The sequence below is a fragment of the Sturnira hondurensis genome, unplaced genomic scaffold (assembly GCF_014824575.4).
Source record: "Sturnira hondurensis isolate 20B ecotype Veracruz unplaced genomic scaffold, ASM1482457v3 Scaffold0003801, whole genome shotgun sequence".
In the NCBI taxonomy this organism is placed as follows: domain Eukaryota; kingdom Metazoa; phylum Chordata; class Mammalia; order Chiroptera; family Phyllostomidae; genus Sturnira; species Sturnira hondurensis.
The window spans coordinates 1,313,929-1,336,875 of NW_028076432.1; the positions used below are offsets into that span (position 1 = coordinate 1,313,929).

At 37.5% G+C, this 22,947-nt stretch overlaps 1 protein-coding gene and 1 long non-coding RNA gene across 2 annotated transcripts in view; both read left to right on the forward strand.

The window, feature by feature from the left end:
• Positions 1-22,947, forward strand: part of PAWR (pro-apoptotic WT1 regulator) — a 119,661-nt gene that overhangs the window by 6,614 nt on the left and 90,100 nt on the right. The gene's annotated exons all lie outside the window — the stretch shown is intronic.
• LOC118984715 (uncharacterized) lies at positions 1,184-19,100 on the forward strand. The gene is made up of 3 exons (XR_005065974.1): positions 1,184-1,307; positions 4,710-4,713; positions 19,090-19,100. It is a non-coding gene; the product is annotated as an uncharacterized LOC118984715 (long non-coding RNA).

Here is a 22,947-nt window from a genome sequence, read left to right on the forward strand (position 1 = left end):
CATTTAAATTCTTATTTAAAATCATTATAAACCAGTGGTCTTATTTACATTCTTCATTATTTCTACATTGCTTTTTAGCATCTATGATGTAGGCCAGAAAATAATTATGCTATTTAATGCGGATATATCTTTTTTTTAAAAAGATTTTATTTATATTTTTAGTGAGGGAGAAAGAGGAGAGAAACATTGTGTGGTTGCCTCTTGTGTGCCCCCTACTGGGGACCTGGCCTGCAACCCAGACATATGCCATAAATTGGGAATTGAACCTGTGACCCTTTGCTTTGCAGGCTGGCACTCAGCCACTGAGCCACACCAGCCAGGGCTGATATGATATCTTATAAGTTTAAAATTATTGGGAAATATTAGAGTTTGAAAGTTTGTGGTTTTTTTTCTTTTTGAAAAATGAGATATAGCCCTGGCTGGTGTGGCTCAGTGGTTGAGTGCTCTTCTGTGAACCAAAGGGTTGCTGGTTGATTCCCAGTCAAGGCACATGGCTGGGTTGTGGGCCAGGTCCCCAGTAGGGGGCGCCAAGAGGCAACCACACATGGATGTTTCTCTCCCTCCCTTCCCCTCTCTCTAAAAATAAATAAAGATCTTTAAGAAATAAAAACCGAGATATAATTTACATATCATAAAATTCACCCCTTTAAAGTGTTCGAGGGTTTTTAGTATATTCACAAAGTTGTGCTCTTAAGTGCTTTTATAGTTTCAGCTTAATTTTTCATTATGTTCCTAGAACCTGAGGTACCTAAGTTTTGGTTTCCCACTCAATAAAGAGCAACAGTTTTCAAGCCATGAGAAGCTAGTAAATTAAAATAATTTAATCAGTTTTTTCTTTAGTTCACAGAGAAAATGAAATTGATGGTAGAATCTACTTAGTTTTAAGTTTCTTAAAACTTGGTCACCTACTGGTTTGTACAGGAGTTTAGTATAAGGTATTTAATTTAACTGAATGTAATATTTCAATTTATTTAATATTGTACATATCTTTCATGGAGATCCACAAAGCTCTGCTGTCTAAACCAGCAGTTTTCAACCTTTTTCATCTCATGGCACACATTAATTACTACAATTCTGTGATGCACCAAAGTATTTTTTGCTGATCTAACAAAAAGTAGGTAAAATTTTGATTAAGTTACAGAAAAATATATTGGTAGTAATTATCTACCCTTTTTGCTCCAGAGTGACTTTTTAAAAAACAGATGCCTATACCTGTATATAAGGATTTCTGGTACCAAGAATTAACCAGTCAGATGCCACCTTATTATGTGAGGTGACCAATAAGATGCAACTCTGTTATATGCCCTGTGTATGTGGATCAAGACATGTATTCACACTGCAGCGCTGTTATTACATTGGCTGTTACAATATTTCTATTTTCCAGTCTAAGGGAAAAGAGGTCAATGCCCCTGTCTAAATGGTCAGGCCTTGCATGTTGTAAAAATTCTTGCTGCACTCTGGTTGAAAATCACTGTTCTAAACATTTGGGAGCTTTGACTCAGCATACAAAGGGGGGTTTAGACCACTATCAGTATTAGTGTATGTTACTTAGATCAGTGTCCTAAAAGCTGTGTCTGGGCGGGGGGAGGTACCACCTGTACCAGTATTTATTTAAATACTGATTGTTCACATAAAATGCTGATTTCTGAGATTCATCTCAGTCTGGGGGTGGGTAAGGGTTACTTGAGACTGTATTTTAACATGTTCTTGAGTAATTCTTGTAAATGCTAAGTTTTGGGAAGAACTGATGTGCCTTGTACTGGTTTACTGATATCTCAAATGAGATTGATACTGATTATCCAACAAGATTGTTATATGAATCAAACAAAATATTTGTAAAACATTCTAAAAATGACCAAATGATAGCCCTGGCTGGGAGGCCCAGTTGGTTGGAGTGTCGTCCTGGTGCTCCAAAAGGTTGTGGATTTTTTCCGTGGTCAGGGCACATACCTAGGTTGTGGGTTTGATCCCTGATCTGGGTGTATATGGGAGGCAACCAATCCATGCTTCTCTCTCAGATTGATGTTTCTGTTGCTTTCTTTTTTTCTTATTTGTTTTTTTGTTTGTTTTATGTCTGTTGCTATCGTTCTCTCTCCCTTCTGCTCTCTAAAATCAATAAATGTATCCTCAGGTTACAATTAAAAAAAATGACCAAGTGATAAGTTACAGTTACTGTATAGGTTACATTGATAGCTGGCTGTTGATGTCTAATGAAAATTTCTTATTGGGATGTAAAGCATTCTCATTTTCCCTTCTAGTTAAACTTTAAAGATAATTTTAACAGATAGGATGAGCTACTTGGAAATTCAAAATACCTCATAAACATTTATGTAATTCATATATTTAATATAAAATGTTGTCTGCCTTGCTTCTTGTCCAGAATTTGTTAGAAGCTTAGTCTACTGAAATAAGCCTCTGACACTTAATGTATAACTTGAACTTTATTTTCACCCATTTTCATTTTTATGTATCTTTAAGGGAAAGTATATAATTGTATTTATAAATATATTTACTAGTTAGCAGTTAAGCTCTTAAGACAGGTTTTGTCTATCTTATCAGAATATGTGTTTTGAAGTGCAAGGGTTTTTCCTTTTGTTTACTGCTTCCACATATTAGGCCTACAGGTGTCCTTCACTAGCCAATTGATTCTTAACATGTTTGGGCCCTGACTGGGTAGTTCAGTTGGTTAGAGCGTTGTCCCTGTAAGCCAGGGTTGCAGGTTCAGTCTCCATCCAGTTAGGGCACATACAAGAAACAACCAGTGAGTGCGTAAAAGGTTGGAACAAGAAGTTAATGTTTCTCTCTCCCCCGCCCCCCCTCCCACTCTCTACTAAAAAAAGAAGAGTTTGGTTATTGCTGAGGAAACTTTCAGTTTGAATCCAAGGCATCTGTGTTGATAACTATATACCTATTGCTGTAGAATAAAGCCTCAGGCATTCATTACATTCTTTTTATGTTACTTAAAAATTCACCAGGTGATATGTCTTAGTGAAATTATAAGAATATTTAATTTTTAAAAGCAGCAAGAATACTTACTTCCAAAATAGAAGCAGCTCCAATAAGTTCAAAACTTATTATGTGAGTTGGCTAATAAATATTTATTCTGTGATAGTTTTTAGAAATTTTCTTTACTGAATTTTTATTGGTCACAGTGTACGTTTTTTAAAAAGAATTATTTTTATTTTTCAATTGTAGTTGAGATACATTTAGTTTCAGGCATAAAACAGTGATTAGACATTTGCATAACTTATAGAGTGATCACCCCAAAAAGTCTAGTACTTACCTGACACCATACATGGTTGCTACAGTATTATTGACTATATTCTCTGTGTTGTACTTTACATCCCTGTGACTATTTTTATAACTGGCTATTTGTACATCTTAACTTTCTCCCTCTTTCACCTCTCTTCCCAATCCCCCTCCCATCTGGCAACCATCAAAATATTTTCAGTATTGCCCTGGCTGCTGTGTCTCAGTGGGTTGAGCACTGGCCTGTGAACCAAAGGGTTGCCAGTTTGGTTCTCAGTCAGGACACATGCCTGGGTTGTGTGCTCAGTTCCTGAGGGGCAACCACCCATTGATGTTTCTCTCTCTCTCTTTCTCCTTCCCTTCCCCTCTCTCTAAACATAAATAAAATCTAAAATAAAATTCATCAAATTATTTTTATCCTTCATTTTGTTTACATGATGTATCACATTTATTGATTTGTGGGTATTGAACCAATCTTGCATCCAAGGAATAGGTTCCATTTGATTATGGTGTTACCATTTTTTAAATGTTTTGCTGACTTCAATTTGCTAATATGTTGTTGAGGGTTTTTACATCAATGTTCATTAGAGAGATACTGGTCTACAGTTTTCTGTCTTTTTTTTGTAGTATCATTTTCTCATTTTCTAGTTTCGGTATCAAGATAATGCTGACCTCATAAAAATGACTTTGGGGAGTGCTTCAATTTTTGGAATAGTATGAGAAGGATAGATATTCTTTGAATGTTTGGTAAAATTTGCCTTTGAAGGTGTCTCATCCAGGATGTTTGTTGGGAGGATTTTTTATAACTGATTCAATTTTGTTAGTTAGCAGTCTGCTCAGACTTTGCTTCTTCCTGATTTAGTTCTTGAAGCTTGTATGTTTCTAGGAATTTTTCCATTTCTTCCAGGTTGTCCAGTTTGTTGGCGTATCATTGTTCATAGTATTTTCTTGAAGTCCTTTGTATTTGTGTGGTGTTTTACCTCTCCTCCTTCATTTCTGATTTTGTTTAATCTTTTCTTCTTTTTTTGGATGAGTTTGGTTAACAGTTTATCAGTTTTGTTTCTTTCCAAAGATTCAGCTCCTGATTTATTGATCTTTGTATTTTTTAGACTCTATTTCACTTACTTCTGCTCTGCGTTTTATTACTTTCTTTTTCTATTCATTTTGGACTTTGTTCTTTTTCTAGGTCCTTTAGGTCTAAGGTTGAATTGTTTCATCGAGGTTTTTCTTGTTTTTGTATTGCAGTAAGTGTACCTCTTAGAGTTGCTTTGGCTCTGTCCCATAGATTTGGGGTCATTGTGTTTTTGTCTCAAGTTATCTTTTGATTTTCTTCCTTTTTTTAAACCCTCACCTGAGGACATGCTCATCATTGATCTTAGAGGGAGAGAAAGAGAAGGAGAGAAACATCTGTTGGTTGCCTTATGTATATGCCCCATCTTGGGACCAAACCTGCAATCCAGACATGTGCCCTGGCCAGGAATTGAACCTCTGTCTTTTCAGTGTGTGGGATGACATTCCAACCAACTGAGCCACACCAGCCAGGGTTCTTTTGATTTCTTCCTTGATCTGGTTGTTAACTCATTCATTGTTCAATAGCACATTATTTAGCCTCCACTTATTTGTGTGTTTTTCAGGTTTCTTCTTGGAATTGATTTCTAGCTTTACACCATTGTGATTAGAGAAAATGTGATTTGATGTTTCAGTCTTTCCAAATTTACTGAGATTTGTTTTGTAATGGGGTCTGTGCTGGAAAATTTTCCATGTACACTAGAAAAGAATGTATATTCTGCTGCTTTTAAGTGAGATGTCCTAAAAATGTCAATTAAGTTTATCATGTCTCATGAGTCACTTATAGCCATTGTTTTCTTACTGATTTTCTGTTTGGGTGATCTGTTTGTTGATGTCAGTTAGGTGTTAAAGTCCTTTACTATTATTAGTGTGTTACTGTCACTGTGTTCCTTTGTGCCTGTCAATATTTTTTAGATATTTTGGTGTTCCTACATTGGGTATATAGATGTTTGCAAGAGTTATATCCTCTTATTGTAATAATTACTTTATCATTATGAAATACCTGTCTTTGCTTTTTGTTATGGTTTTTATTTTAACTATTTTGTGTGATATAAATATTGCTACTCCAGCTTTTTGTTTGTTTTCCTTTGTGTGAAATGTATTTTTCCATCCCTTTACTTTCAGCGTGCTTGTGTTTTTAGATCTGAAGTAGGCCTCTTGTAGGTAGCATAAATGCAGGTCTTTTTTTTAAAAATTAACTTAGCCATGCCTTGTCTTTTGATTGAAGCATTTAGTTCATTTACTTTTTTAAAAAAAGATTTTATTAATTTATCTTTAGAGGGGAAGGGAAGGAGAGAGGGAGAGAAATATCAATGTATGGTGTGTCACCAGCTGGGAACTGGCCTGCAACCCAGGCATGTGCCCTGACTGGGAATTGAACCATGGTTGTTTGGTTCCCAGGCCTGTGCTCAATCCACTGAGCTACACCAGCCAGGGCTAGTTTATTTACTTTTAAAGTAATTATTGATCTGTCTGTAGTTACTGCCATTTTGCTAATTGTTTCTGAATAATTTTGTAATTCTTTTCTGTTCCTTACTCTCTTCTTTTCTTTTGTATATTGATGATTTTCTGTAGTGTTATATTTGGATTCCTTTCTCTTTATTTCTTTTGTATCTCCTATAGATTTTTGTTTTTTTATATATGTACTTCATATATGCTAAGCTGTATTTCTTATAGTCAGTATTAAGTTGATGGTTGCTTGAGTTTGAACACACTCTAAAAACACTAGTTTTAATCACCCTTTCCACATTTATGGTTTTGTCTTTATTGTTTACTTTTTGGTCTGTGTATGTAATATCTCTTAATTGTTGTAATTACACATCATCTTCCTCCTTTGTCTTTTAAGCTTTGTACTAATTTTATTTGGTTGATCTAGTATTTTTACTGTTTGCCTTTGTCAAATGAGCATTTTTTGCTTTTCTATATATTATTTATATTTTTAATGTTTTCTTCATAAAGAAGTCTCTAACATTTGTTGTAGTACTGGTTTAGTGGCGATGAACTCTTTTAGCTTTTCCTTGTCTGGGAAACTTCTTATTTCTCCTTAGATTCTAAATTATAGTCTTGCTTGGTAGAGCAGTATTGGTTATAATCCTTTGCCTTTCATCACTTTTAATATTTCTTGCCAATCTTTTCTGGTCTACAGAGTTTCTGTTGAAAGTCAGTCCATAGTCTTATGGGAACTCTTTTGTATGTAACTGCTTTCTTCTTGCTGCTTTCAAAATTCTCTCTTCATCTTTAACCTTTGGCATTTTAATTGTGATGTATCTTGGTGTGGGCCAACTTGTTCAGTATTCTCTGCACTTGGATATCTGTTTTTGTCATCAGGTTAGGGGAGTTTTCAGCTGTTGATTTTTTCAAATAGGTTTTTAATTCCTCGCTCTCTTTTTTTCTCCTTTTGGTACCTCTGTGATGTGAATGTTGTTACCCTTGATACTGTCCCAGAGGTCCCTTGAACTATCCTTGTTTTAAACATTTTTTCTTTTGTTGTTCTAATTGGAATCTCCTTGTTGAAGTTGTCACTGAGTCTCTCTGTTCCTCTCCTAAGCTCGTTGTGTGTCCTTGTAACCAGTGTTTTGAACTCTATATCTGGTGGATAATCTTGTCTCCATTTTGTATAGTTCTTTTTTCTGGAGTTTTGTCTCTTTTATGAGGCAAGAATAACAAGAATGTTAGTTCTTGTCTTTGTCTCTTCACTTTTGCTGACTTTCTCTGTTTCTATGTATTAGATAGATTGGTTACATCTCCTGGTTTAGGTAGAGTGACATTGTATAGAAGGTGTTCTGTGGGACTCAGTGGTGCAGTCTTTCATGGCTCCTGTGCTGGGTGCTACAGGGATGTCCCTTGTGTGTTGTTTTGCCCTCCCATTGTAGTTGAATGTTGATTGCTGTGGGTGTGTCAGTGGGTGGGGTTGACTCTCAGGCTGACTAGTTGTGAGGGCTGACTGTGACTACAGGTGGATGAACTGTTTTGCCTGAGTTGACTGCATGGAGGAGGAGTTGCTCTAGTGGGGTTGTGGTGCCAACTGAGTTGGTCCTTTGGGCGTAGTACTATTGTAGTTGGTTAGGTGGTACTCCAGTGTTTTCAGAAGCCAGACCTTTGTTGTGTTGGGTCTGGGGCCTCTTGGAAAGGGCTTGTTGCAGGCCCTGGTCTTCCATGCTAATGCTGGACTTGAGGCCTCTTGTTAGTAACTGCAATGGGATCTGCAGTTGTCACTTGTGCGGGGCTCGGATGTACTTGGGAGAGACTGTGCTGTGGATTGTGTCTGGCTGCCACTTGTGCTGGGCTTGGGTCCCTTTCTGTGTGCCACATGTGAACTGATACCATCTCTGTCTCTTTTGCTGGGTTTATGGCTGCTTAGTGGAAGCTGTTTTCCAGGTCAGTACTGGCTGTCGCTTATGCCAGATTTGGGGCCACTTAGTAAGAGCTACAAGGTACTCGAAGGCCTGCCTCTGCTTGTTTAGGGTTTGAGGACCTTTGAGATACTTTTGGGACAGTCCTCAGCTTGAACAGGCTGCTTGTGTGGAGGGGTGGGTGGTCCCAAGGAATCACCGGGACGGGGGAATGGTCTTAGCCAGGTTAATGAAGAGCACGGATTTGGTGCCTACCTGGCAGGGGTGGCTGGCTAGGAGGAGAGTTCAACAAAGGAGTAATGATGCATATCAGCACTTCCGTCCCTGGAGAACGTTGCTCTGACCTCTTCCCATTCAGTATTCCTCCTGCAGTTAGTCAATTTAGAGTCTGCCTGCATGTCCCTGGCAAATTTTTGGCCTGCATAGATTTTTTACACTGGAGCTTACAGTGAGTGAATTTGTGAGTGAGTGATTCTGTGCCTGGTTCACTTAAAGACCTGCAGTGCCTCAGTCTGCTGCAGTCCTTTGGATCTCTGGGACACAATCCTTGCTGTTTTTCATAGGCAGATCTTATGGTGACTCCTCTGCACTGATTCCCAGGTTGGGGAGTCTGGTGTGTGCCTGGGACCCCTCATTCCTTAGTTAGGACCTCTGCAGCTGAGATATCCCTCCTGATTCTTCTTTTTTTAAAAAAAGTCCTCACCCAAGGATATGTTTATTGACTTTAGAGATGGGGGGAGAGAGAGAGACAAACATCAATCGGTTGCCTCCTGTATACCCATCCTGGCAGGGACCAAATCCCCAAACTAGGTATGGGATCCCTGACTGAAAACTGAACCCGAGACCTTTCAGTTCATGGGACAATGCTCCAACCAGCTGGACCATCCTCCCGATTCTTTTCTTTTCTTTTCTTTTTTTTAAAGATTTTACTTATTTACTTTTAGAGAGAGGGCAAGGGAAGGAGAAATATTGATGTAGTAGAGAGATCAATCAGTTGCCTCTCCCATGTCCCCAACTGAGGACCTGGCTCACAACCCAGGTTCCTGGCCTGACTGGGAATCCAACTGGTGACCATTCAGTTCACAGGCTGGTGCTCCATCCACTGAGCCACCTCAGCCTGGGCCACCCTTCTGATGCTGACCTGCCACCCCTGGGACCTGTTGATTCTGCATCTCTGCTCCTCCTACCTCTCTCCACAGAGCTTCTTTTTTATCCTCAGTTGTAGGAATTTTTTCTACCTAGTCTTCAGCTCCCTCTCAGTGATGGTTGTTCTGTAATTTAGTTGTAATTTTGAAGTGTTTGTGGGAGGTGGTTAGCATGAAGTTGACCTACTCTGCCATCTTGGTCAGAAGTCCTCAGGTTGTTGTGTGCACAATGCAGTTTTCAGTAAAAAGTCTCTTTGTTCCAACTCCTCTTGAATTTAAAGAAAAAAAGCCTGTTGTATTATGAAAGTAAGTATTTTGTTACTGTTTTGCTGAAATGAGCAGAACAGAGAGCATTTATGTTGTAGGATTACAATTCTGTGACAGCAAAAATTTTACTGTCTCTTCAGATAAACTCTAGGGAACCAAGTAATTAGACAAATAACAATATTAAAGTTCAGTTTGAAACATAATAAAAACATCTTTTGTACTAAAATTTCAAAAGATACTTTTTAGTATTATTTATCTATAGTAGTGATTTTCAACTGGTGTGCTATAAGAATTTTTAAGACATGTAATACCTAACTATTTAGTCAGAGGCATTGACCTCTTTTTATTTAGATTGATAATAAGACAATGACAATAGCCAGTAAAACAGTAGCCATCCTGAATGAATGAATCAAAATTATACCAATTTTTGTGTCAGATTGGCAAAAAAATGTAATACATGTTTTGGTGTGCTACAAGATTTTAGTAGTTCATTTATGTGTGCCACAAGATGAAAAAGATTAAAAATAGCTGATCTATAGGTATATAAGTGAACTGCTTAGTTTTAATTTTTTTTGAGAAATTTGCAGGTTATATAGAGTATGGAACAATTTTCTATTTTGGAAGGTTTTTGCAGAATAGTTTTCATAGTATTCAAAAAGAATGGAAATTTCAGTTATGAAGAATAAAATTAACATTCAGAAGATGGTATATACTTGAGGAATATGAATTAAAAGTAAGATTACATTAGTCAAAACAGTCAAAGAAGTTACTTTAGGTTATAAATTCTTGACCAGACTTCTTGGTATTCTGTCATGCAAGCAAAATTTAATGTAAACCAATTTTTTATAATGTTAATTTTATTCTGCTTGAAAAAGTAATGTGTTTTTTAAAAAGTAATGTGTTCATTGTAGTTACCTTGTGAAAATATCAGAAAAGATAAATGTCATCTATTATACATAATAATGTCTGTTCTATTCTTTTTCTGTATATCTATATAACAATGGAGCAACATTATACAGATTTGTGTATTCATTATGGTTACTTTTATGGTAGTCTTACTTCAAAAATAGGAATAGGTTTTATTTGTATGTGGTAAAATATCCATATCATAAAATCTTAATCACTTTTATCTTACAGAAGTGAAACTTGATATCTATTAAACAGTAACTCCCCATTCTGCCATTGCAGCAGCCCCTGACAACTGCCATTATACTTTCTGTTTTTAGCGATGGATATGTTTGTGTTTTGCTATTAAAATATTTAAGCATGACTTGACTGGGAAAGGATCAACTGCTTCCCTACCTGTTATGTAGCTTTCTGATTGGCAGATTAGTGAGGTTTCATAAGATAAACAGTTTTTTTCCCCTTCATACATTGTGTATCCAGAAGCATTCTTCAAGAAGAGTGTTAAGTCGTTCAAAATATCTCATAGGTATTGTACTAGGACCTTCAGGTAATTGAAGTTTTTTAAAAAATTGTTTTATACCTTTGATTTTGGTGAAAAATTGATCATCAGAGCTGCAATAATAGTAAGTGTGGGTAAGCTATAACTCAACATACCAGTTCCTAAAAGTAACAATCACATGCAAAATCACACAATAAAACCACAGAGAATATGGGAAAAAATGGAGTTTGAATTTAGGGGCATAATGCTAAAAAACTTGGTGACCTGTAGAAAGACAAAAATCTAATGAAGATCAGCACAATTTTACACACGTTAAATTGTGAAGAATTTAACATGTTGTAATAAATATGACACTTGACCTCAAAAAAGACGTAATGTTGAGGACTTCCGCCAAGATGGAGGCATAGGTGGAAACACTGTGCCTTCTCCCACAACCAAGTTTGAATACGACAAAGGTTTGGAGAACAAAGACGCAGCTGAAGAACAGAAAATTGAACTATATGGAAGTCCAACAACATCGAATCGTTCTACCAGACCCGGTAAGAGGGGCGGAGCCAGCAGTGGAGCAGGGTCGGGCAGGGAGGATCCCCGACTGAGGTGTGCAGGCAGCCCCGCCTCGGGCTGACCCAGTGAGGGCTCTGGATAGCGGGCTGGCTACTGTCACACATTCGTGCAACCAGCAGGGGAGTGAGCAGTGAGACGGACTGCGCAGGCCCAGCAATGAACCCAGCAGTGGGTAGACCTCGGTCGCACATTCGAGCGAAGTGAGACAGATCGCAGCCCTCGGTGGAGGCAGGAGGCAGCAGGGGGGCCCCCCGCCATTGCTTTCCTTTGGCCCCGCCCCCCACATACAGCGTCACAACCCAGCGACTGAGTGGCCCGGCCCTGGTGAACACCTAGGGCTCAGCTTCTCATAAGTAACAGGCACGAACAGTCCAAAATATGGCTCAAGAAGAACTCAAAGCCCCAGAGCCGATAACTCTAAGCGACCAGGAAATAGCGAACCTCTCAGATGCACAATTCAAGACACTGGTAATCAGGATACTCACAGAACTGGTTGATTTTAGCCACAAATTAGAGGAACATGTGAAGGCTAAACTAATTGAAATGAAGGGAAATGCACAGGAAACCAATAGTGATGGAAAGGAAACTGGGACTCAAATCAAGGGGGTGGACCAGAAGGAAAGAAGAAATGACCAAACAGGAAAAATTGAAGTTACAAGAATTCAAAAAAATGAGGAGAGGCTTAGGAACCTCCAGGACATCTTTAAACATTCCAACATCCGAATTATAGGGGTACTGGAAGGGGAAAAGAAGCAGCCATGAGTGGAAAACTCACTTGTACAAATAATAAAGGAGAACTTCCCCAATCTGGCAGAGGAAATAGACTTCCAGGAAATCCAGGAAGCTCAGAGAGTCCCAAAGAAGTTGGACCCAAGAAGGAACACACCAAGGCACAACATAATTACATTAGCCAAGATTAAAATGAAGGAGAGAATCCTAGAAGCAGCAAGAGATAAGGGGACAGTCACCTACAAAGGAGTTCCCATCAGACTGTCAGCTGATTTCTCAAAAGAGACCTTACAGGCAAGAAGGAGCTGGAAGGAAGTATTCCAAGTCATGAAATCCAAAGACCTACATCCAAGATTGCTCTATCCAGCAAAGCTTTTATTTAGAATGGAGGGGCAGATGAAGTGCTTCTCAGCTTAGATCAAATTCAAGGAGTTCATCATCACCAAGCCCTTATTATATGAAATGTTAAAGGGACTTATCTAACAAAAAGAAGATAAAAAATATGAACAGTGAAAGGGCAGCAAACTCACAGTTATTAACAACCACACCTAAAACAAAAGCAATCTAAGAGGACAGCTGGAATCAGGAGCGGAACCATAGAAATGAAGAACACATGGAGGGTTAGCAACAGGGGAGTGGGAGGAGGAGAAGGGGGGAGAAGATACAGAAAATAAGTAGCATAGATGGTAGGTAAAAAATAGGGGGAGGGCAAGAATAGTAGGGAAAATATAGAATCTAAAGAACTTGAGACATGTCATAAACTAAAGGGAATGGTGGGGGAGGGGGTGTGCAAGGTGGAGGGGAATGAAGGAGGGGAATAGAACAACTGTAATGGTATAATCAATAAAATATATTTAAAAAAAAGACGTAATGTCTTCTGGTAGACGTGGGTGTCAGAAGGGTTGCAACTTGCGAAATGGTGGATGAAGGGTTACCTCAAGTTGGACTGAAATTGTAGCACCAGGTGTGGGTGGGTGTGGCTCATAATACAAGCAGTAAACTGAGAGCTACCCGGTAGGTGTTTGAGATGTGTGCATTTTGTGTATTTCTGTGTGGCTGGGTTGCATTTTCTGTGCTTACCTAGTGCTGCTTGCAGTTGTGCATGAGCAAATACGAAATTTGTCTTATGCTCTGCGTGCTCCCTAACATGTTGGTTGCATTGGAACAAATCCAGTTTTCTAAACTGATGTTACAGTGTTACAAATAAATACCTACACATATACATCTGTCTATATGTGCACATCCAAACTATGTAAAACACTGGTTTGGGAAAGATCAATTCAAGTAATGGAGAAAGGGCTATGAAGCAGGCAGTGACTAGAGATGAGAATAGTATATATTTAAGAGTATGCTAATACTGATTGCTAGGCCAGTGGCAGTGGAAAAGGATGGGAATGGATGGATTGGAGAGGTATTTCACTGGTATTAGAAGATTACGTAACTGGTTATTTTAAGCCATAAAAGTCTTTAGAGATCATCTAGTCCAGTATAAAAGACTTGGTTTTCCCAGACTACTTCTATCTCAAAATTTAAGTTGCATTTCACCTTCAACTTTCTTACCTGTAGCTAAATGTATCTCTTCCTCACCCCCTCTAACTACCTTGATTTTTACGGGGAATCTTGCTTATTTTATTGCTTCTTTCTTAAATACTTGGCCTTTCTCTCTTGGTTCATCTTGCCATGAAGGAATGTTCCCTTAACTCTGCTTCAGCTTTAGCTTACTTTTTTCCTTAATTGCTCAGTTTAAAGGCATTGTTTTAACCTGATAACTCTCTTGTCACTGTTGAGTTCCTACTATATTGATATTGACTTCTCCAAAGGTTGCTTTTGACTTCCTGATTGCCAAATACGACACATCTTTTGTATTTTCTTTTTTTGAACTCTGTGTATCATTTGCCCTTATTCTCTCCCTTGGATGCTATAATATTTTTGTTAAATTCTTTTTAAAAAAATGATTTTAAATAGAGGGGAAGGGAGGGAGAAAGAGACACACACACATCACTTGTTTGCCTTCTGTACGGGGACTGAACCTGTAACCCAGGCATGTGCCCTGTCCTGGAATTGAACTGGGGACTTTTCAGTTTGGAGGACGATGCCCAACCAACTGAGCCACACCGGCCAGGGCTTTGTTAGGTTTTATTCAGAAACATTTGAGTACTCCACACTCAGTGTTAGATTATATGAAGATGAAATACAAACACACTAGTCTTTTTTTTTTAATCCTTACCCTAGGACTTTTTTTTTTATTGCCTTTAGAGAGAGGGGAGGGGAAGAGAGAAACATTGATGTGAGATAGAAGCATTGATTAGTTACCTCCTGTATGCACCTGGACCAGGGATTCAGCCTGCATATCAGGTATGTGCCTTGACCAGGAGTTGAACCTTCAACCTTTTGGTTATGGGACAGTACTCCAACCAACTGAGCCACACCAGCCAGAGGCCAAACCCACCAGTCTTTAAGGAACTTCTAGTCTTCATTCAGAGAAAAAGATAATGTCTTAGTTCAGTTTGCGCTAACAAGAACACCATGGACTGGGTGGTTTATAAGAAACAGAAATTTATCCTCATAATTCTAGAAGCTAAAAAGTTGAAGATCAAGGTGGCAGCAGAATTGGTGTTTGGGGAGAGTTTGTCTCCTGGTTCACTGTGTCCTCACATGGTAGAAGGGGTGAAAGAGGTCTCTTGGGTCTTACTTACCATGGCACTATCCCATTCAGAGGGTTCCACCCATAAGATCCGATCTCCTCCCAAAGCCCACCCTTTCAGTACTGTCACATAGGGACTTAGGGAGACACAAATATTCAGTCAGTGATGAATAACAAATAATTAGAATTTGGCGTAATAAGAACTGTGATGGAGAAAAGAACAAAGTACTGAACTAACTCAGAAAAGGAAGCCACCAATTACATAAGAGAGTCGAGGAAGGTTTTATATCAGATGAAGTATTAAGTCTGAGTCCTGACTGATGAGACTGATGAGTATTTCCCAAGTGGTGAGGGGACACATTAACATCCTAGGTAGAGCAAATTGCATGTGTGATGGCACAGAGCCAGGAAATAATAGCTTCCTATTGCATGCCAGCTGTATGCTGAGCATTTGTGCTGGGGGCTTTTCAAGCCTCATCTCTAATCTTCACATTAACTCACAAGGTAGATTTTTTTTATCATTCTTGTCTTATAGGATGAGGAAGTTGAGCCTCAAAGAATGTGTTACTTGCCCAAAAGCCATACCGGCAGGTCTTGGATTTGACACCGCATTTGGGTGGCTGCCAGTTGGTGCCCACACATGGGTTATCATTGTTGGAAAGAGGAAGGGATATATTGTAACAGAGGAAACTTTGATGTGCAGAGACTTTATAATGGGGAACGAGTGGAGGACAGCTAAAGAGAAATGATACAGATCACTTGTGGTGAATCTAAATGTTATGCCAAGAAATTCAGACTTTATTTTGCTGTTCTTTGTTAGTATTGTTGGCTGCGCATTTCCTTCTCCTGTCCATACCTGTTTATACAGTAACTCTGACGGCTTCTGGAGTGGAAAATTTTTGCCTGCCTATCCCTGCCTAACTTGAAATCATTAAGAGGATTTTCTTGTTCGGAGACATATACCTATTTAAGAATAATAAATAACAGAAAATCCTGTAAAAGTAAAGTGCATATAATAGAATATGGGTTAAAATCAAATGAGAGAATAGGCTGTAAATGAAGTTGTACCAAATGATTTTTTTATCACAAATAATTTTGTACTGAAGATAAATTTGGAAATGGCTTCTTTTGGAGGAGCAGTATGGAAGGGAGGTGGCAGCTCTGGTGACATGAAATTGCCAGATTCTGCTCAGACTATAACCATGAGAAGTCTATAGCTTAGTATTATATCTGGGTTTAGACTTTTTCCTGTAGTTGATGTCAAAACAGGTGTTTATTCCATTCCCAGATTCTTCCACTTCATCCTGGAATACAGGTGCTAAAGGATGGGCATTGTCTTTGAATCATTTTCCACATGTTTAACTTCTGATGTTCCTTCCCTCTGCTGCCCTCTGTTAGAGGAAGTCAAGTGCTTCTCCAAACCATGTTTTAGAAATAGTGTTTGTTTATATTTGATGATACAGAGATAATGCTTTCTTATTGTAGAAAATTTGAAACAAATAGCAAAAACAGGGTTGTGCAGAGATCAGCTATAGATTGTTCTCAGTTGGAGTACAGTCTTCCATTTTTATTTTTATGCATTGGGATTATATTCACTGTACATTTTTATAACCTGCCTTTAAACTTGATATTATATCAAATATAATTATTTCACTTACAATTTTTTTGAAAGCAGAGCTGTTGTTGGCTGCATATTTTTATGTATTTATTTAAGATTTGCCTTATTCATTTTTAGAGAGAGAGGAAGGGAGGGAGAAAGAGTGAGAAATGTCAATGTGTGGTTGCCTCTCATGTGCCTCCTACTGGGGACCTGGCCTACAAACCATGCATGTGTCCCAACTGGGAATTGCACAAACTACCCTTTGGTTTCCAGGCCTGTGCTCAATACACAGAGCCACACCAGCCAGGGCAATATTTTTATTTCATGAACATAATTACTACTATCCAATGATAACTATTACTTTATACTTTTGATATACAATTCTTGAGGATATTTTACACATACAGTTAAATATATTTATACATCCAGAAATTTAATCATCTTACAGATAGTATGAACTTTGCTGTCAGTATTTTATGAATATCTTTCTTTATATGTCAGTAAATATATAATTGTGTTGTTGTTCTTAATAACTATAGAATATTCATAATTTGGATGTTCCAATAATGTTACATCTACTAGCTTCTTAGACACCTTTTGGGTATTTGGGTTGCTATATTTCTTCTGTTACCAGCACCGTCAGGATTTGGACAAGCTCTAATTCATGTCTTTGAGCAATTTATACTCTAATTTGGAGAAATAGATTATATAAGACAGTTTTAAAATGTTAATAAGTGTATAATAATGTGTTAAGTGTTATGTCATACTGTTAGTACAGAGAAGTTTCATGGAGGGAGTGTGAGAGTTGAGCTGACCTCGAAAGACTGCTAAGAAATGGACAGATGAAAAGGAGAGTTGTATTTCAGACTGAGAGAGCAGAATGGGCAGACTAGAAGTGAACAGAGAAATACACAGTGTGACTATACAAATGTAAAACAGATACTATAATATTTCCTTTTATTTTAGTGTTATTTAGCTTTATTACAGATTTCTATTTTTGTCAAAACTTCATGGTTCCTTTCAAGATCTTTTTTGCCAAAACATTTTGATACTATAGCTTTGTACATTTGAAAGTAGTAAGCTAGACAATAAGCCAGTGAACTTCTGCGCCGGCCAACCCAGGGGCACGTGTAGAAAGCAGTTTATCCAACCAATTGCACTGCCATGAAAATTATGCACAATAATTTGCCAGCCCAAACAAGCTAGTTTTCTTTTTTTTTATTATTTATTGTACTTTTATTTTTTTACAAGCTAGTTTTCTTTGTATTGCATTCTATTTTTCCTTTTTTTTAAAACATATTGAGATTCTCCAGCTATTATTCATTTATCTTTAGAGGGGAAGGGAAGGAGAGAGGGAGAGGGATATCTGTGTATGGTTGCCTCTCGTGGGCCCTCCACTGGGAACTGGCCTGCAACCCAGGCATGTGCCCTGAATGGGAATCGAACCACAGTTGTTTGGTTTGCAGGCCCACGCTCAATCTACTGAGCTACACCAGCCAGGGCCTAATGCATTACATTTTAGAAAAACCAAGAAAGTCAGTGTTTTTCCTACTTCACATTTGAGGAAGGTTAGGCACAGAAAGGATACGCTATATTGAATTTCCGATTTGAGGAATTAGTTGCCAACCTTGCCCTTGCCTCTTGATTTTTTCCTATGCTTTTAACTTTCCTGTGCTGTGGTAATGGGAAACCAGTACCACGGTGTCTTAAAAAAAGATTTAATTTTTTTTTTTAGAGAGAGGGGAAGGGAGGGAGAAAGAGAGGGAGCGAAACATCCGTATGTGAGAGAAACATGGATTGGCTGCCTCTTGCAAGTCCCTAACCTGGCCCACAACCCAGGCATGTGGCCCGAATGGGAATCGAACCAGTGACCTGAAGTGATGAACCTCCATTGACACATCATTATCACACAAGTACATAGTTCACATTAGGATTCACTCTTTGTGTTGTAAGAGTGCCATATCTGTTTGTTCTAAGACTCTTCAAAAACTTGTTACTTAATGATGGTTATAAATTTGAAAATAAGTTAACCTAGAGAAACTAAAGTTTGAGACTGTGTTCTTTTTTTATATATTTTATTTATTTATCTTTAGAGGGGAAGGGAAGGAGAGAGGGTGAGAAATACCAATGTATGGTTGACTCTGCCAAGGACACACAATGTATCGTGTGTCTCCTGCTGGGAAGTGGCCTGCAACCCAAGCATGTGCCCTGACTGGGAATCGAACCGCAATTGTGTGGTTCACAGGCCCTCCCTCAATCCACTGAGCTACACCAGCCAGGACTGAGACGTTGTTCTTTTCTGAAGTAATATGCACAATTATTGCAAAGAGAATAAAAATACCATGGAATTAGTATATAAGATAATTTTAAAGTATTTTTTAAATACTTGATTTTCTAATAAGATTTTATGTATTTATCTTTAGAGGGGAAGGGAACGAGAGAAGGAGAGAAATATCAATGTATGGTTGCCTCTCGTGAGTCCCCTGCTGGGAACTGGCCTGCTGCAACCCAGGCATGTGCCCTGACTGGGAATCGAACCGCGATTGTGTGGTTCTCAGGCCCTCGCTCAATCCACTGAGCTACACCAGCCAGGCAAATACTTGATTTTTCACATCATACAATTCAGCAAATTTTCATTGATCATCTAATATGTCTTCCTTTATGTTAATGGACAGATCTTTAAGGCTTCTCGGTGACAAGTCAGCAATCAAAGGTAGGCCTCGTAAGCCAGTGCTTTTTGTCTCGAGTACTATAGCTTTATAGTTAGTCTCGAACTTGGGTAATGTCAGTCTTCACACTATGCTCTTCTTCAATATAGTGTTTGCTATTCCGAGTCTCTTAACCTCTCCATGTATATTTTAGAATCAGTTTGTCGATATCCACAAAATAACTTGTCAGGATTTTGATTGGGCTTTCATTGAATCCATAGGTAAAGGTGGAAACTGACATCTTGACAGAGAGTTGTGTCTTAGCCACGAACAGGGAATATCTTTCCATTTATTTAATTTTTTGATATCTTCAAGTTTTATATTTTCCTCACATTGATATTTTGCATATTTTGTTAGATTTATAATTGAATAATTTGGGGGGTAGTAATGTAAATATATTTTTAACTCCAAATTCCACTTGTTTATTGTGACATATAGGTATAATGGTTCAATTTTTTTTTTTTATTGATCACATATTCTGCAACTTTGCTATAATCGCTTATTAGTTCCAGGAGTTTTTTTTGGTTGATTCTTTTAGGTTTTCTACATAAATCATGTCATCTGTGAACAAAGACAATTTTATTTCTTCCTTCCAAATCTGTGTACATTTTATTTACTTTTCTTACTGTATTAATTAGGACATTAGTTTTAAGTTTAAAGTACCTGATTCCGTGGAAGTCTTTGAGAATATAGTTTTAAAACCAGTGACCCCTTTCTAATTTAGTAACTTTACCTGTATTTTTCTTTCAGTTCTTGCTTAGTTCTTTAAAACATTTTGTTACTAAAACAGTGTACATTTTTAAAATGGGGGAAAATAATAAAAATTGCTCTCGTTCAGGGAATGAAAAGGTATGATTAACAATCCTATTTGTTTCCTATATTGAACACATGCCCATCTGTAGGTTTTTTCTGTTACCTGTAGGTTAAAAATACTGACTTTTTTCCCTTAGAAAAGTAATTAATTAAATGCAAAGAATAACTACTATCTATGTAAAATAACTTATTTAATAGCTTTACTGTATTTTTCCATTTATTATTTGATTTTTTTTAATAAAGAACACTTGGCAGTTGTATAGATCATCAAGGTATTTATTTGTTAGACTTGCTCCTTTTGGAAGACTTGAAAATGCGGCATAATTTAAGATGAATATTGAATGGGAAGATATTATTTAAATATGTTTCTTGGTTACTTATGTTCTGTGGATATGATGACTGTATTTCCCAAACCAATAATAGGATATTTAATGTATGTTGATCTGAGAGAATGATCATGGCCCTACTCTGTTGGATGGCATACCCTTTCTTGTCATGCAGGGAAAATTCTGAGGCCTCTGTGATTCATAAATCTATTATGCAGTTTATTTTAAAATTCTATTAAGATCATCATGCAAGAAATTTTTAGTTTAAGATTACTGGTTTTATATCCTTAATCTTTACATAGCCTCCATTGAATGGGGAATCCTACAAGATAGAAAAGTCCATGCCTGTAACTTTTAGGGCTAGTGTTTCAGCATCTCGTGGATTTAAGACTTCAAACCAAAAACTGAAGACCAAAGTCTTTGATGTATCTGAAGTAGAAAAAGACGAGTAAAATTTTAAAATGCTCTCATTCCTCCTTTCTCTTAACTGTGTTTTGAACTTTTCCTTTATTTCGTGGTCTGGGCCAGAGCACAATCAGAAGTGCACGCGTGTGTAAGCATGCAGGTATTTGTTCTGTCGGAATGGGACTGTTTCCTTCTGGTGTGAATCCCCAGCTTGTCCTGATTTGTCTCTTTATATTTGACTTTTCTAAAACCTTCCTTTCTTTTTCAACATTATTTTTATTATTGACATCCTTGTAGATCCCATTTTTCCTTTCTTTCCTGCCTCCATCCAGTCCCCTCTTGCCTTCCGGACACTGTTACCTGTGTCGGTTGGTTATGCAGTGTGGTCTTTGGCTAATCCCTTTACCTTCTTTCATCCAGTCCCCACCACCCCCTCCCCTCTGACAACTGTCTGTTCCATGTGTCCATGCCTTTATATAATCTTCCTTTCTTACCAGTTATTTTTTGCTTTTGTTTTTGTTTTAATATTGGTAGTGAAGAGTCAGAAGTAAGATGCTGGGCTGAGCAAAAACACTGCTCCGGGCTGCCTTGTGAAGCAGAAACCACACATCGTGAGGCACCTTAATTGAAGGAAACCTGGTTATAATGCCCTTTGGCATTACATGGAAATAAATTTTCTTTTAATTTGAAACCTTAAAACAACTTTTATTATAGAAAAGTCAAAAGAGCAAAGGTAAACAAAAATAGTATAATGAACCCTGTGTATTACTCATATTCAATAATTATCACCTGTGACTAATCTTATTTCATTTATTCCTCCAACCCCCATTATTTTGAGGCAGCCCTATTTTATTTCTGAGTAGTAAAAACTTATAAAAGATAAGGAATCTTCAATGATAACTATAATACCACACTTACTTATTATTATATAAATAATAAGTCCTTAATGTCAGATATCCAGTGTTCAGATTTCCATGTTTGTCTCATACATGTTTTTTCTGTTAAGCCCAAATAAGGTCTGTTTGCTGCAATTGATTACTGTGTCTGTTAACTTTCTTTTAATTTTTACATTCTTTTTCTCTTTCATTCTTTTGTAGTTCATTTGTTGAATAAAGCTGATTGTTTGTCCTGTAGTGTTTACCTGTACTCTAGATTTTGCTGACTGTATCCCAACTGTGGTTAATGTAATTCTGTGAACCCCCTATTTCCTGTAAGTTGATAGAATTCAGTTTAAACTGGAAGTTTGGTCAGATTAATGTTCAGTTGGAGGGGGCAGGAGTGCTTAATTGGAAGGAATACTTGCACCAGGAGAAAGAAATGTCTAGAAGGCTGATGTTAATAGCAGTTACTAATGAATTGCTCAGATCAGCTGTTCCCAAAGTTTTTAGTATTATTACATCTATTGGTGTTTACCTTATTAAAAATTAAAACGAACGTATTTTAGAAGTATGTTATTTGAAAATAATAATAAACCCATTTCATATTTACATAAGTGACATTATAATGAAAACTATTTTCCCAAACAAAAACTTAGTGATAAGGTTGCACTCTTTTATGCTTTTTAAAGATTTTATTTATTTATTTATTTATTTTAGACAGACGGGAAGGGAGAAGGAGAGAAACATTGATGTACTTAGAGAAACACCTATCAGTTTCCTCTCACACGCCCCCGCCTGGGGACCTGGCCTGCAACCCCGGGTATGTGCCCTGATTGTGAATAGAACCAGCAACCTTTTGCTTTGCAGAACACTGCCCAAACAACTGAGCCATGTCAGTCAGAGCTGTTGTTTTTTTAAATTTCCTTGTTGTCCAGCTTAAAAGAAGATAGCTTGATTCTTGCACCTGCATTATCATTCAGTTTGTTGCAATTTTGCATGTCATGTAGCCTCTGGAAACTTAGTGTACCCTCATGAAAGCATGAGAGGGGGATAAAAAGCAGGTAATGTCTTAATACTATTGTAAATTAGCTTTGACTTTGCAGATTCTTTGACAGGGTTTTTGAGGACTCACAGGGATGCCTGGATCATGCGTTGGTGATAAAATTGTAAAATTACCATTTTATTAATTTGCAAAATGGTGATACTCTTAATTCTGTCATTGTCCTGTAGTTTATGAATAGAGTATTTTATAATGTTTATTTTTATCAGCCATTTATTGACCCCGAGATATGGTTTGTAGACTAAGTGATCGATTCTTTCTAATTAGGGAGATAGAAGCTTTATTGCGTTTGTTCTAACTGTGAGAAAGGACCAGGAAGCCTTCTTTGTGTGAACTGAAACCACTTCCTGTTTAGAGACTCCTACAAGGGAAAGGAAGCTCTCTGCTAGTACATTTGAGTTGCCTTCTTAAATTATTAAGATGCAGTTTGTATCTTACAGGTTGCTTACTTTAATGGTATATCAAATAACAATACAATCTTTTTAAGAAACTGTTGAGGAGTTTAAAAAGGATTGGGAGCTTCCCATTGGGTGCTTTTACTATCTGTTTCCTTATAGAAATTCTGTGAAGATTAACAAGGTAATGTCTGTGAGGAGTTTAAAGCTCTTCTAAATTGTGAAATATATTTTTATTAACTCCATAGAAGGAAGAAATATAGGATCTGATGTGGGTTTTTTAGTTTTGTTGCAGTTTGGTTTTAGAAGACTCAGCTGTCTAATCTGCTTCCAGAATT